A 17484-nucleotide genomic window follows, 5' to 3' on the forward strand; every position below is an offset into this window, starting at 1 on the left:
GTTTGTGTGAACAACCTCCAAAAGTTCTTTAAAGCTATTATTTTTTTGAGGAATAAAGAAGGGTACTGAATTAAAGGAGCAACCAATCAGTAAGTGATGATTAATAATTTTGAGAACTTAACTGGTGATCTTACTTATGGATTAAAAAAATCTCAAAACATAGAGGAAAATGTTCACAAAAGTAGAAACCACAAGAGGAGAAAAAAAACATCTGGATGGTGGCTTCAGGAGGCATGATTTGCAGGTGTAACAGATACATTAGAGAGAAAAGGTATAGCCCTTTCCTAGACAAGCCTCTTTAGATACCAGACAGGCTGTGAAGACTAGATTCCTCTTGCAAACTAAGAATATTAATCTTCTATGGATACCACACAGAACAGTGGGAAAGTCAGAAATTGAATGTGTATCACCGAGAAAACCTCAGGTTCTTGTCTCTTATCATGCTCCCAATTTATTTTCCATCCTACTGCTTAAGGCAGATTCCATGAGCATTAATCCCCAAATTGGTACAGAGTGTTGGCGATGGAGAAATCAAGCTGAGTGAGCCAGAGCCTTTGTGAGCTGTCACAAGGCAGGCAGCTTCATGAGGAGGGTCACTTCATTTATAAAACTGATCACATTTATAAAGTGTTTAAAAGTGAGTGCTCTTTCTCTTTTTTTACCTATTTGGCCATGAAGAAATGAACTTCAAAGTGGCTAAGTCCACAGTCATTCACGTATTGTATGGCTGCAAGTCAGCCAGTTCCTATGATTTGCCAAGAATTATTTAATGATAATACACATGAAAGATACAGATTAATACTTCAGTTTTATGAAGTAAAGGATCTACCATTGATCTCTGTACCTGTTTCAGAGGTACAGACTTTAAGGAAAATGTCCTTATTAACTTCCCATTTGCTCTTATTGGATTTAAAATTAAATGCAGTTCAGGAGTAATTTCCATTTGCATGAATGTGAGGAAATAGAAAGGGAAAATCTATTTTTTTCATTTTAATTTGAATAAGGTAGAAACAGCATTGAAAATGATTAATATGTTATTGTTGTTTTTAAAGCTGTAAGACTGATGATGCAATATAAGGCATTTGGGATGAGAAACCTTTAGAACAATGAGGTATCCTTCTATTCGTAAAAGACAAAAAAAACCTTGAAGAGCCTGAATAGGCTTCACATAGGAAACACCCAATGGGGATTCTTAAGAGTCAGCCATTTTTTTCTATGGTGCAAAAGTTATAATAACGGTGAGATTAACATACCTCCATCAATAAGGATCTGAAATACAAAAGGAAACTTGAGATCTGATTTTTGTAGGACCGAGGGCAGCTTAATACACACCTGCCGAGAAAGGCTCTAGAGAGAGCAACAGCAAGGTAGGTCTGAGTCTCCATTTACCCTAAGGCAATAGCTGGCTCCAAGAAATATCACAAATAGATGACCCAGACACCACCCAAGTACAGACCATCCAAAGGAAATTCCTAGAGTTTGAACTATTGTAGATAGAATCACTTGATGTTTCTTAACCCAGCACACACCCAATCCTTTTTCACCAGGGAACCCTTAGACAAATGTCAACTAATCAGGGGTCCTGAAATTTAGAAATCCCTCACCCCAACCTTTGTTATTATAAAAACCCCACCCTAACTGTGCTCAGGGCTCTCTAAGCACCAATACATAGGACACATGGAGAGTCCAAGTTCATACTTGATGTATAGAGAAATCCTGTCTCAAAACATCAGAGTAAACAAATAAACAAAACCAAAAAGAAATAAAGGCTCTTTGCTTTTACATATGGGTCTTGGTCTCCTTCTTGCTTTTTTGGGGGACTCCGCATATCACTTTTCAATGAAAACAAAAAAGGATAGAGAATTATTAAGGCAATGCTTTTTTGTTTCATCCTTAAAAACATTTATCTTAGTCCTGTGCAAGAGCAGTCAGTGCTCATAACTGTGGAACCATCTCTCCAACCTGGTGAGAAATTTTAGGGTCACTTGTATATACTGAAAATAAAGATACTTTGACTTCTTCCTTTCAAATCTGCACCCACGTGTTCTTTCTTCTTTAGTTGTCTTAGTGCTCTAGCTAAGATTTCAAGCAGTATATTGGGTAGGTATAGAGTGCACAGCTTATCTTATTTTTAATTTTAGTGGACTTGCATTGATTTTTGCTCCATTTAAGTTGATGTTGCCTGTGTGCTTGCTGTAAACTGGCATTATTATTTGGAGGAACATCCTTATAACCCTAATATCTCCAGAACTTTTATCATGAAATGTTCTGAATTTTGTCATAGGCCTTTTCTATATCTTATGAGATGATCATTCTACTTTGCCTTTCAGTTTGTTTATATAGTGGATTCCATCTACCAGTGCACTTATTTCCCTGCATCTCCATGCTGAAATCTACTTGATGATGCTGGATGAGGCAAAGAACATTGTCTAGCTCTTTTTATGAGGCTACAGTTACCTTGACAACCAAGCCACATAAACACCCAACAACAAAATAGACTTGCAGATAAGTTTTGCTTATGAACTTAGATGCAAAAATTATCATTAAAATATCTGCAAACTAAATCCAAGAATGCATCAAAAAGAAGGACCTCTAATATTTATGCTTGACAGGATACCTGTAGCGTGGAGCCAAGCACTGGGCACAGGTCAGATAGTGTGCCTTAGGGATGGAGGAAGGGTAGATATGGGAGCAGGGAAGAAGATATCTTAATTAAGGGAGCCATTTTAGGGTTGGTAAGAGACTTGACTCTAGAGGGATTCCCAGGTATTCATGGAGATATCCCCAGCTAGCTCCTTGGGCAGCTGAGGAGAGGGAGCCTTAAATGGCCCTTTCCTATAACGTACTGATGAATATCTTGCATATCACCACAGAAGCTTCATCTGGCGATAGATTGAGATAGAGGCAGAGACCCACATTGGAGCGCTGGAATGAGCTCCCAAGACCCAAATGAGGAGCGGAAGGAGGGAGAACATGAGCAAGGAAGACAGGACTGCGAGGGGTGCACCCACCCACTGAGACGGTGGGGCTGATCTAATGGGAGCTCACCAAGGCCAACTCAACTGGAACTGAAAAAGTGGAATCACACCGGACTCTCTGAAGGTGGCAGACAATGAGGGCTGTCTGGGAAGCCAAGGACAATGGCACTGGGTTTTGATCCTACTGCATGTACTGGCTTCGAGGGAGCCTAGTCTGTTTAGATGCGCACCTTCCTGGACCTGGATGGAGGGGGGAGGACCTTGAACTTCCCACAGGACAGGGAACCCTGACTGCTCTTTGGACTGGAAAGGAAGGGGGAGAGGAGACGGGAGAGGGGTAGGGAAATGGGAGGTGGGGAGGAGGCAGAAATTTTTAATAATAATAATAAAAAAAAGAAAAGAAATTTCGGTGATCTGTGAGTACAGCCCAACATGTGATAATGTGATATACCCAAATGAATCAATATCAAGAACGTATTATTTAGTCCGGTGTTCCAATTTGGGTCTCTGTCTCTGTCTGCCTTCATCGCCTGATGAAAGTTAATCTCCAGGAGGATAACTATATGTCTTTCTTTGGGTTCACCTTCTTCTTTAGCTTCTCTAGGATCACGAATTATAGGCTCAATGTCCTTTCTTTATGGCTAGAAACCAAATATGAGTGAGTACATCCCATGTTCTTCTTTTCGGGTCTGGCTTACCTCACTCAGGATAGTCCAAATCAAGAGCAGAAGGAGAGAGAGCACGAGCAAGGAACTCAGGACCGCGAGGGGTGCACCCACAGACTGAGACATTGGGGATGATCTATCGAGAACTCAACAAGGCCAGATGGACTGGCTCTGAAAAAGCATGGGATAAAACCGGACTCGCTGAACATAGCAGACAATGAGGACTGCTGAGAAGTCAAGAACAATGACACTGGGTTTTGATCCTACTGCACGTACTGGCTTTCGGGGAGCCTAGGCAGTTTGGATGCTCACCTTACTAGACCTGGAAGGAGGTGCGAGGTCCTTGGACTTCCCACAAGGCAGGGAACCAGGACTGCTCTTCGGGCTGATGAGGGAGGGGGGACTTGATTGGGGGAGGGGGAGGGATATGGGAGGCGGTGGAGGGGAGGAGGCAGAATTCTTAAATAAATAAATAAATCAATCAATAAATAAATCAATAAATAAATAAATAAAAATTTTAAAAAAGAACGTATTATTTAGAACACTAATCCAGTACCTTGAATCTAAACTGACAATCAATTTTAGACCTCTTCCGCACTTCTTGAGTAGTATGACGTATCCTCTAAGTGTGAATACCAAGTAAAGTAATGGTTACACATATTACCTCCAACTAACCTCGCTGATCAGCCAACTAAGGACAACTCATATATATTACTTCAAGACCTTGTCAATCTGCTCTTGTTCCTCCCTTATAAGTAAATGAATGGAATGCCATGATTTTGGATATTTAGGGGGGAAAACAAAATCCTGGTTCTTATTAAGAATTTTTTATTTATTTGCTTTTTTAGCTTACATCCTATAATCAATGTTCAATTAATATTTTTCTTTCTTTTTTTCTAGTCCATTTTCTTTTTTTATTGATTTTTTTATTGAGCTCTACATTTTTCTCTGCTCTCTTTCCTGCCTCTCCCCTCACCTTCAGACCTCTCCATGGTCTCCATGTTCCCAATTTACTCAGGAGATCTTATCTTTTTCTACTTCCCATATAGATTAGATCTATATATGTCTCTCTTAGGGTCCTCATTATTGTCAAGGTTCTCTGGGATTATGATTTGCAGGCAGGTTTTCCTTGCATAATATTTAAAAACCACTTATGAGTGAGTACATATAATAATTGTCTTTCTATGTCTGGGTTACTGCACTCAATATGATGTTTTCTAGTTCAATCCATTTGCCTTTAAATTAAAAGATGTCATTATTTTTTTCCATTGTGTAGTACTCCATTGTGTAAATGTACCACATATCCTTATCATTTCTTTGATCAAGGGCCATTTAAGTTGTTTCCAGGTTCCGGCTATGACAAACAATGCTGCTATGAACATATTTGAGCATATGACCTTATGGCATTGTCTGTGTTTTTGTTGATGTACCCAACTTTTTTGGGTTGCAATTTTCCCTGTTAAAATTAATTTTTGTAGATTTTTGTAGCGTTGGGTTTGTGGCTAGGTACTGATTAAATCTGGTTTTGTCATGGAATATCTTGTTTTGTCCTTCTATGTTGATTAAAAGTTTTGCTGGGTAAAGTTGTCTGGGATGGCATCTGTGGTCTCTTAGTGTCTGCATAATGCTTGACTAATGCTTGACCATGACCTTCTGTATTTTAATGTATCCAATGAGAAATCAGGGGTAATTCTGATAGGTCTGCTTTTATATGTTACTTGGCCTTTTTTCTCTGCAGATCTTAATATTATTTCTTTATTCTGTATGATTAGAGATACGATTATTTTGTGGCGAGGAGACTGTCTTTTAATCCAATCTTTTTGGTGTTCTGTATGCTTCATGTATCTTCATAGGCATATCGTTCTTTATGTTGGGAAAGTTTTCTTGTATGATTTTGTTAACTATATTTTCTGTGCTTTTGAGTTGGACTTTGTCTCCTTCTATACCTATTTTTCTTAGGTTTGGTATTTTCACGGTGTCCCATATTCCCTGGATATTTTGTGCTAAACTTTTGTTAGATTTAATGTTTTCTTTAACTGAGAAATCTATTTCCTCTATTGTATCTTCAGCACCTGAGATTCTCCCTTCCATATTTTGTATTCTGCTATTGATGTTTGCATTTTTCTTCCTGATCGTTTTCTCATGATTTCTGTTTTTATAATCCCCTAGGCTTGTGTTTTCTTCATTTTCTCTATTTCAGTTTTCAAGTCTTGAATAGTTTCTTTCATATGTTTGATTGCTTTTTCTTGGTTTTCTTAAGTGGTTTGTTGATGTTTTCCAATTTTTTTTTGTCCTTTCCTCCATTTCCTTGAGAGAATTCTCATTTCCTCCTTAAGGGTCTTAATCATTCTCCTGAAGTTATCTCTTAGGTCATTTTCTTCTGCTTCATCTGTATTTGTTTGTTCAAGTCTAGTTGTTGTAGGGTCACTAGATTTTACTGGTGCCATGTTTCTTTGTGGTGTTGCATGTATTCTTGTCTACTCATCCTTTACTCTAATTGGTGTAGTTGGGTCGGTCAGTGACTCTGGTGATTAATCTTCCAAGTGACAGTGGATCCAAAGATCAGACGGTTGCTTCTTATGGTACAGTCAGTGCCACAGTTCCAGTTACTCCATTGGTCACTCTGTGTTCCTGGATGTCACTCAGTACTCTTGGGGTTTACTTGCTCCCATGGAGTTTGCTGGTCTCAGGCCTGATCTGACCTAGGATGCTGGTTCAGACCTGTTTCTGTAAATATCCCTGGTCTGGATCTTTTCTTATTGAGTTCCCTGGATTGGGGTTGGTCCTACAAAAGTCTCTAGCTCCAATCAACTCCCTTAGCAGTCCCAGACATGGGTATGCTCTGACCCACAGAGGACTTGGCTCAGGCCTACTCCCAGACCCACAGAGGTTCTACCTCAGACCTACTTCCCCAGAGGTCCCAGACTCATTACTAGACTCACAGAGGTCTCTGGTTCCTGCCTACTCCCTTGGAGGTCCAAGATTCACTCCCAGACCACAGAGGTCCTGGCTCAGGTCTAGTTTCTAGGAGGTCCCATTCTCATGCTTGGACCCACAGTGGTCACTGGCTCTGGCCTACTTGCTCAGTGGTTGTTCTCCTGTTACTGCTCCTCTAGAGTTCACTGTCTCAGGTCTGCTTCAACCCAGGTCACTAGCTCAGTGCTCAGGGACTCCACAAATGTCCCTAATCTGGGTCCATTCCTGCCCCCGCAGAGCTCTCAACTAATATATTAAACTCAACTATCAAAATACAAACTAGGATTTGAAAGCAAAACCATCTTAAGCCCACTGCTGTCTGTCACTCTGTGGGTATCAGTGTGGCATGCATCATTATTACATCATCAGAACTGTGTTAGTTCTACCTGGTCTTTATGCCTGCTTTCTTTTTAAATTTTTAATGTTTTTATTTTGCATACCAACCACCGTTTCCCCTCACTCTTCTGTTCCTCCCTCGAGCTCCTTTCTACCACCCCTATCCACTCCTGCACAAAGGGTAAGGCCCCCATAGGGGGTCGACAAAGCATGGCGTATCAAGTTGAGGCAGGACCAAGCTCCTCCCACCTGCCTCAAGAACAAGCAAAGCATCCCACCATAGGAAGTGGGGTCCAAAAGGCCAGCCCATGCCTCCTTTCTTGTCACGCTACAGCCTTGTATACTAGAACGTCCTTATTGACATTGGACCCTTGCTTATGGACATTCTACTCATAACCTCTGATAACTTACCAACTGTTTTCCCTGAAATTTTCTTGACCATGCAAACCTGAGGATACTAGCATTTTTTCTCTCTGACTGCACTGTCTCTTGGTGCTTTTTCAGGTTCTCACGAGATGTACAACCCATAGGAATGCCCTTGACCATTCTTCATCTCCTTTGGTGCTTTTACTTAGAATTCAGTTTCTCCCAGAGGTACTTCTCTTAAAACTTCTCTTTTCAATGTTTTAGATTCCTTTCATTACTTTATTCTTTTCCATTTGATTCAGGACAGCCTAGCATAATTTTATATAGCCACTTTTTATTTTGCTTTAAATGTGTCAAATTTTACAGGGTGAAAACTCATAAGAATTGGAAATTTAATTCACTGATAGGCTCAGTTCAGGTATGAAATATTTAATGATTGTGTGATATGTATTTGGCAAATGAGAAAGTAACTTAGTAAATGCATATTTATTGCTGAAAAAAATTTAACTATAGAAAAATGTAGCCCAATATATTTGGAAACTTAAGTTTCTGATTATTATTTGATATCAAAATGGATACAATATTTAATTTAAAAATACTTTGCTTAAATTTATTGTTTCAATTCCTGTATTCTAATACCAGTGTCTACACAGGTGTCATACTAGCAAGTTCCTTGTTATGTGTTCCCATTAATGGGAAATGTAACTAGATTTTTATTTTACACAAAGGTCCAAAAATTTAAAGTGATGGTTGCCATACCAACTACATCTCAGCCCCTCAGCTCATATGATTTTTTTCTATTACTTATACCCTCTCTTAACTTTTATGCTTTAAAATATATAAAGGCAATTTGTCTGGCTTCCTACTGCTGTGGGATTTGTCTACAATTTATGCTTCAGGGCTCACTGTGGGACTGCGACAGGGCAGAGCACACAGAATTTCTCAATTTTTTTCTGGCAGTGAGAAAGAGAATGTGTTTCCCTTAGTGCTGAAGTCCACCCATAAAATGATAAAAAAAAATAAAATAAAAAGTTGATGCTCCACATTTTAAGTAAGAGAGAAACTAAAGTACTTTTATATTGCACATCTGCCTCGGTTCTCCCCAAAGCCTGCATTTTATTAAGGTGCCTTCTCCTGACATATGCGCTGCCGCTTTTTATCAGTCTTATGAGACTCCAGGCACAAATCCTCATCCTTAATCTTGCAATTCATATGGAAATTAGAGTCATACAGATTATTCTGTCTCCATGAGATGACTTCTTGTCTAGAGCTGTATTTCAGGAGAAATAATAGAATCAAATTAGTTGGATGCCATTTCTTCAGGCCTTTATGAGAAAAATTGTTGATGGCAATAGCATTTCAGAACATGAATTCCTTCTTTCCATCTCTGTAGAAAACTAAGCTCCTAAACACAGTTGCAGAGTCCTTTGTTTATGGCTATTGTATTGAATGTGTCATTTTCATGTTATTATAGCACAGTTAAACAGGAAGATGAGCAGGTCAAATTCACCAAGCTTCATAGCAACCAGACAAGGACAAGGCCACCAAAGAAGAAATTCTACCTTTTGGCAGAACACAAATTTTGGGCCAAGTACACTGGATTAACAGGTAGACTTGCAGGTGTGGAACCATTGCAATGTAATTTGGCTTTGTTGAAAACTGATGTCAACTCTTAAAACTGAATAGCTGACCATAACCAGAACCCCAATGGTTTCCATTCTCTCACTGTCTGCTTGGTATGAGGACATATTTTCACTTTTTGATCTTTTCACTTTGTAAAGAAAGTTCAGGCCTTTACAGGTCCATACGGAAAGTGAATCTTAGTTTTCCTCTTGGAATATAAAATAAATGAGATGATAAATTATGAATAAATTGAAGTAAATTTAATATGCTTGCATTGTCCTCATCATAACCTTTTCATTGTATGCTACTTACATGGAGATTGTTTTACACAAGCTTCTGTTGAGAGTGTGATTAGATATTAATGGAAACACATTTATTCTAAGGTATAAAAAGCTGTTTAAAGCAATTTTAAAGCCAAAAATATGTACAGCTAATGGTTATCTCATTCTTCTAATTAGATAAATATTAATAATTATATATAGAGAGAAATATCAATTATAAACTTACTACATATTCAATACATAAACAATTTTCTTAAATATCTTTTATTGTCATTATCTTACATTTATAATTTATAATGAGCTGGGTTTATAAAGACATGAAATAAGGTTGACTTCACAGGAAATAATATTTATCTTATATGTATAAATATATATATAAGTACATGCTTAACTCTAAAATTATGATGTTATCCATGTTTCTTTTCTGTTTTCCAAACAAAGAATTCAATTTCGTAAGACATACAAAATGATTTTTCATATTATTGTAAGTGATGATAATTTTAAAATATACTTTATCTTTGTAAACCTGACTTTTAGGAGAGAAATGATTGGATTTGAAGGAAGGAAAATTATCTTCTGTCTAGTTCTGCTGTTCCTAATGCAGTGTGACTTTATTCAAACTATTTATCTTCTGTTATTTCAAAAGTTTTTCCTGTTTCAAAACTTCATTTAAATTCTTCTCTGGAAATCATATATAAAAGGATAATGATGGAGAAAAAGGATATTGCCACAAAGTGATTGAAACTAAAGAGAAAGAAATCAAATAAGACAGTTAAGGAAAAGCAGAGATGATCTAGTTTATAGGAATGAATACACCGTCTCTTTCATGGTAAAAATATGCATGATCCTGCCTATAAAATTGAACCTCAAGAAAACCTCCAAGGTTTTCTCTCAAAGCAGAAATGTAGCAGGCTGTTGTTATAAGGGCAAGGCAGAAGAAAGAGTACTTATAATTACCATGTGGGTTTTTTTTTCATAATTTCTGTTGGGAGCTGCTCAGGATCCTTCATGTCCATTAGCTAATGGACTTAAATAGAGTTGTTACCCACTAGGAAACTTACCACAGCCATAAAATTCTTGGGACCAGATATTTCTCTGAGTTAGTTGTTGCTCTGATGGTTAATTCTCCATGATAAATTGACTCACCCAGGTGTTCAATCAGAATGTTATCATGTATGTGGTGCACAGATATTTCTAGGTGAGATTGACATTCAGATCGGTAGAATGACAAAGCAGACTGTATTCTCTCATGTGTGTGGATATTGTTCAATGAGTTGAAGGCAGGAGTTGAAAAAGGAGCTAATTTTCTCCTGAGGAAGTAAGAAAGTCTCCTCCCAGGCTGGTGTCCAATTTGGACAATAGCTTCTTTCCTGATGTTCAATCAAACTGACACTGAAGTTCTTCCTGGGTCAGCCTGCCAGGTTGTAGACTGGAAATACATCACTGGTTTGTGGTCTTCCTGATCTAAACTTTCCCAACCTATTGGCTTTCTTAGTCTTCCACTAATAGACTCATCATACACATCCAAAGTCTAGTCACAAGCCCCTTTCGTATGACAAATTTCTTTATCTCTTGATGCATATACATTGTATGGTCGGTCCTATTTCTGTTTCGTGCAGTCACCAATAATGATAATTCAATCCATGAACTCAATATCTGTTTCTTTCCTTCCTCAAATTCAGATATTGTAGTCTCCATTGTGATGGTTTTTCAGAAACGTCCGTTGGAGGGTTAGACAAGGTTGTTAGGATCCTTACACTCCAGTGTGTGCTAGTTTTCTCACCCAGGGCTCTCATGACAGGCCTTATGAGAAGCTGGCTCCATTCAAACTCAGAGACAATCCCTGTGAAGAATGAATCTCAAACTAGCTCAGAATTGAGTCTAATAAAAGGTTATTTATTTAGGGGTAGGCTTACAGATCACAATCCTCTTCTGGAATGGGGAACAGCAACCAAATCTTGCAGCTGGCAAAGAGGCCAAATGTGTGCTTTACATTGGCATATATAGTATAAGAGGCCATGCCCAAGTAGCCAGGTAACTTAAAGGCTAATGGTCGTAGGAATTGCTACAGCATGCCTGCCAGAGACTGATCCTGCTGATACTTTGAGATTAGACTGTTGTCTTCTAACTCTCATAAAATATAGGTTGGCTGTTTAAGCCTCCCTATCTATGACTTTTAGCTTTGTTATTAGACATGCATTGTGACAAATAACTAGGATTTGTGTAGTATCCTACATTTTAAATACATTCATCATCATCATCACATTGCAAACTCCCTAAAAGGCTATGAAATAGTTATTTTACTTTTCTCTAGGGAAGGTGAAAGAGACACAATATATGACCACATACTAACTGCCCTAAAATTGGTACAATTTAATGCCATTAGTGTTCAAGATATGGTCTATATACATAGCATATAGAAATCTCACTGGTGTGCGCTTTCTTTATATCCATGTAATATTGGTGTCATCCAAAACAGCAAGCCCAAATTCTTTCTTTGGCAGAGTGTGCACACATACACCCTTTCCTGACTGCACTGATATTAATGATAACCACATCAATATGCTAGTTTCTCTACTATACTGTCAGTTACAATGTACTAGTTATAGACTTTAAAAAAATAAAAGATGTCAACCATAAGATGGATTTTTAAATTATTCTATATAGAATCAGCTCCTCACCTCTAGGAGAGTGTAACAGAGCCCAGAATTTCTCCAGCTTTCAAGAGAAAAAGAGAGAAAGGCAATAGAATGTGTTCTACATTCAAAATTAGTGACTGGGTTTTCATCCTTAAAGATGTCATTTCCCAATCCTTTAAATCACTGTATTTTTCAATTTAGTAATCTACAGAATTAGAGAACACACACATGAATTACATTTTAAATTAACTTACAGAATTGTTGATCAGGCTTAAAGGTATAATTGTAATTTTGTCTAAGGAAAACAATTCAGCATTTTCAGTGTAAAAATTGAAAAGTTAAATCAAGAGAAAAGTTGATATGAATCATTAATACCCTCTACACTTCTCCCTATACATTTAGTATATCATATAGGTCTACATATGTTCATTATATACACACAAACAGGCTTTGTAAAAACCATCATTAAGTTCCCCCACCCCTCACATACTTCTGCAAGAAGGAAGGAGGGAGTGACAAGGACCATGTTCTAGAAGATGTTTGGGCTAACCACATGAAGTGAAGGCTATCAGTCTCTGTCAATGAGTGTTGCATACTTGGGCTGGTGATCTGTCCTTCTGGTTCTTAGCAGGGGAAAAAAAATGAAGGAAACTTAATAAACCAATATAAGTGCCCATCCTTTCCTGATAAGAACACAGTCACAAATATAAGCCACTCTTAACCAATGAAGCAAAGATATTAACTAGGGGGATCAGATCACAGCCAGCTAGCAAATAAATATTTTCTTGGTTGCTGTTCATTATTACCTTTCTCCTGTCCTGAACCCAGAAAGGGTTAAAAAGAAAACAGAGACAGAAAATTGAAGTAAACGGGAGAAGTTCATAGTTCCCTGTTTGATCAAGGTCTATTTAAATTTAGGATATAAAATATATTGAGATTTGTTTAATGGTACATTATATGATAATCTTTGGTAATCACCTTTGTGACTATGAAAGAAAATTTTAGAGTTGTCAGTATAAAGTATATACATATGAATTAGATAAAAATTATTTGAAGCTATCTTAAAATTTTCTATATATTTGCCTATTTGGTATAAAAGCAGCAGACTCTCACATCGGTCTGATAATTTCTTTCTGTAAAAATTTCAGGTTTTGTATCATGTATTTTAGAGCTCTATTAGAGATGTACATGATAAACAGTATGGCTCAGTTCTCCAAAATTTCTTCTTATATTTTATAATATTTTTGAACATTTTTATTTTATCTAATGTTAATAAAACTACAAAAGTATTCTCATTCTTAATATTTATTTATTCATTTTCCATTTTACTGTCTACATAATTGTGAGATTAAATTATATAAAGCTCATTACATAGACTCTCATGTATATATATATATATATATACAAATATTCTGAGCAGCTTTTATTTATATTTAGATTTATAACTTTAGGATTATATATGTGTATGCATGTATGTAACATATGTGATATGTATGTGGTGGGATGAATAGATAACATAAGCTCCTATGTTTGACTTCTTCATCCCCTGTGGGGTGAACGAACTGGGAAGCATGAACAAGTGTGACCTTGAAGAAGCAAGTGTGTCTCTGGGGCTCATAGATTTCTAAAGTCCATGCAATTGCCAATTAGCTTCTCTACCTCCTGACTGTGGATAAAATATGTCCTTCCAGCTACTACTTCAGCATTATGTCTGCCTGCCTGCTGCCATGCTCCATGCAATGATGGTCATGGACTCACCTTCAGAAACTGTAAACCCCCCTTGTCTTTTCTTCTATAAGGGGCTTTGGCTACACACACACACACACACACACACACAACAATTAAAGAAAAAGAGGCCAAACACAGTTAATTAGAAAAAGGGTGAGGCTGTGCATGGAATAGTTTAGAATGAGAAAGGTAAAAAGATAAATGAAGTACTTATATTTTAATTTCAAAAATTAAAACTGAATAAAAGACTTTACCTTGAATTTGATTTTGGTCTTTCCTAAATGGTTTTTAGGTTTGGTCATCTTTGTAGTTATCTTCTTAAATAGTTGAATTTACAGGACACGTATAATGACTTCATGGTATTCACTTTAAATATATAATATATATAATTTTGTCTTCAATTCTCTTCTCTATCCACTTCTACCTCCACAACTCTATATTTTTGACTTCACACCTTTCTTTATTCATTTACAAATGGATTGATGTAGTTGTTCTGCTACAAATCTGTATTTGTGTTCACTTCAGTAATCTCTTCTGAGATAATTTCAATTGTAAAATTCAATTAACTTGCTTTCCAGTTTATTAACCCTTATTGACAGTCTTCATTCAAAGTCATTCAGTGATTCATTAATTCAGAAAATGTGATGAATGTCAAAGTTCTTCCTTGTTGTATTAACTATTCTTTCTACTGCTCACAATTTTTAAGTACCTAAAAATATTTCTAATGTGATTTTTAAAGTCTTAGTTTCTTTGGAGCCTATTGTCATAATTGTTTCTTGTTTAGTATGAGTTTTATTTTTTCATTTCTTAATATGCCTAATAATATTGTCTAGTGTTAGACATGTGATCGTGGTTTTATCCATAGGAAATCAAGATTATTTATTTTCTTTGTTTTATTTTGTTTTAGAGAAACTGGTATTGCTAACAAAGCCTGCTGGGTTTATTATCATAATTATTTTGTGTGTGAAACACGTAGTTCATGAAATTCAATAAATATGAACTTTAAGCATAGTAATAAGTTAATACATCATATTAGAATTAAAGTAGTGAAAATTACATCTAAAAAGTCAACAAAAATCATAAACCTCGGGGAACACTTAAATTATAACAAAAATCTAACAAGTAAGAGAGTAAATAGAACAATGTAAACAACAATTATATATATATATATATATATATATATATATATATATATATATATATAATCTTTAAAGCAGTCAAGGGAGAGGGTAATGGATAATTTTAGAGGTACTAATATTACAGTGAATAAATCAATGATCTGCAGGCATCTTTTCAGCATTTATCATTATGCACACTGAGCTTCTTAGTTTAAGAATGTATCACTCTTCTTCTCTAAGGTATTTTTATGGTACATAGAGCACACATGGAACAGGTTGAATATACTAGCGATATAAAAACTTCAAGAACAGCCTTCTGAACTCATGGTTTGTCTGATGAATATATTCTAATACATAATTTTAAACTACTTATTGTTCTAGTATTGGAATAATATAGTTTTATACTTTTCCTTGTTTATACTAGTAATTTATTTTATATTAGTAGTCGAACTTATAGTACTATCTTAAATATATCTTCATTATGCAAAAACTGAAAACATCTAACATTGTGGAACACACAGCAAAGGTATTTATGTATCATTTCATTTTACTGAGTCTTAATGTAAATTTCCTATTTTAAATAAAAAAAGAAGAGGCTTCTGTTCATGATCCAGACATTTTTACATTTGTAACCTCAAATGCCTTAATGTCTTTCAGTAGATGTTTGTATATTAAGGAAAAGGCTAATATTTCTTTTTTTCTTTTATTTAAGGTCACATATTTATATTTTCAAACTTAATTTAATTTATGTTGATTTACTAAGTTCTTTAAAAGTGAACAGCATCAATTTTGTATGTTGATTATTTTCTAATTTTTTCACAGTTGACCATGTGCCAGTCGATATTTTACAGTTTTGTTCGGATAAATTTTACCATCCACAAGTTGAAGATTTATTTTCCTTCTCAAGGTTTTCTTTTTTTATCACAAAGGATGCCGTTGCTCTTCCCAAATGGCAAGTCCTTAATTACACACCTGGTGCACTAGCTTTCCCACCGTTGTCCATTTTGCTCTTAATGGCTCAGAGCACCCCTGTCCTCTGGAGAAATGTTCTCAACAGAGCTTTGACCTGGAAAACCACAGCTCCATGAAGTAAAGGAGAAGGCTATGGTCATTAACTGACCGAAAGAGGAACACAAAATTGTAAAATACTGATATTTCAGGGTACCTAAGCTCATTCAACAGCTCACCCCAAATTCCCCATGTGATCACAACGAAGTTTCACGTCAAGTGAAAACACCTATTTTACCTCTTTTCTATCCCCTGTTCCTTTGAAGTGCACACAGTGGCCCATAAATTGCAAGCATTTCATACTTGCCTCAAGATCTTCTCTAGTCAATGGATTCTTAAACACTTCAGCTATAAACTCACTTCTATTTCAATTAGGCCTTTACTTGTTTTTATGTACTGTAAAAGTGTGTATCTTACTGGCAATATTGTATTATTCTTATTACAAAGTCCTTTCTCTGAGGGTCATACTTTTCATTTTTGACACATATTAATATGGCAGTATGTGAATTAAACTGAGATATACCTTTAAGAAGATGACTGAATATATACTGAAATTCTATCAAGTGGGAGAAAAGCATGTAATTCTAGCTGAGATGAAATACATGAGTTATTGGACAATAGAACTCAGGAAGGAACCAAATATTCAAACTACAGAACTGTTGTAGAAGGAGGGCCACTTGTTTGTCCTGGCTGCCCAGCTAGGTTAGCCCCAAAATAACCACATGGAAATTGTATTAATTAAATCACTGCTTACCCATTAGCTCTAACTTCTTATTGGCTAACTCTTACATATTAATTTTACCCATCTCCCTTAATCTGTGTATTACCATGAAGTCATGGCCTACCAGCCAAATTCTAGCACATCTATCTCTGGCAGTGGTCCATGGCGTCTCCTTGACTCTGCTTTCTTCCTCCCAGAATTCAGTTCTGTATTCTCCACCTACCTAAGTTCTGCCCTATCAGGCCAGAACAGTTTTTTTTATTAACTAAAGAAAGCAACACAAAGACAAAAAGACCTCCTACACCATTTTTCCTTTTCTATTTATACAAAAAGGAAGGCTTTAACTCTAACATAGTAAAATTACATATAACAAAACAGGCATCAAGGAAGAACTACAGTCACAATATCTATATCTGCTTTATCTTTTATGATAACTAAAAAATGATAACTATAAATTCTTCAACTCCATCAAAGACTCCAGAAGGATATAATATTGCCTAAGTAAACAGGAAGTGCGTTATAAACAACTTCCAAAACTCTAGAATTGACAGAGACATCTCGTTTCCTGGACAGTCACCCAAAGTTCTTCTGTATTGTTGGGGCATTAATCTTCAGCCTACAGTCCCATAGTATCCAGCAGACTTTTCCATGAAGCAGGAAATTTCAAAGACAGTTCAGTCACTTTCTTCTATATCCTGCAGAATGTCTCACAGACTCTTTCATGAAGCAGGAACCCCAACAGATCATCTCATCTTTAGGCAAGTTCAGAAGTCATTTTTCTGCGGGTACTGCATGTTCAGCAGTACAGGCAAGAGTGGCTTCTTGCCCAAATAACTGAGGAACCTCTTTGATGCCCATCTTCCTCTCAAAATACTTGGTGCTGCCAGGAGCAGATATGTCTCACTGTCATGAAAAGTTCTAAGTTCTTAAATATTTTAAATGCCATATTCTGAAGGTCTCTGAAAGATTTGAAGAATATCTTTCTAATATATATCTCTATATATCTGGGAAACCAAAATAACATAACTACAATCTTGAGTATTAT

The sequence above is a fragment of the Microtus pennsylvanicus genome, chromosome 1 (assembly GCF_037038515.1).
Source record: "Microtus pennsylvanicus isolate mMicPen1 chromosome 1, mMicPen1.hap1, whole genome shotgun sequence".
NCBI classification, from domain to species: domain Eukaryota; kingdom Metazoa; phylum Chordata; class Mammalia; order Rodentia; family Cricetidae; genus Microtus; species Microtus pennsylvanicus.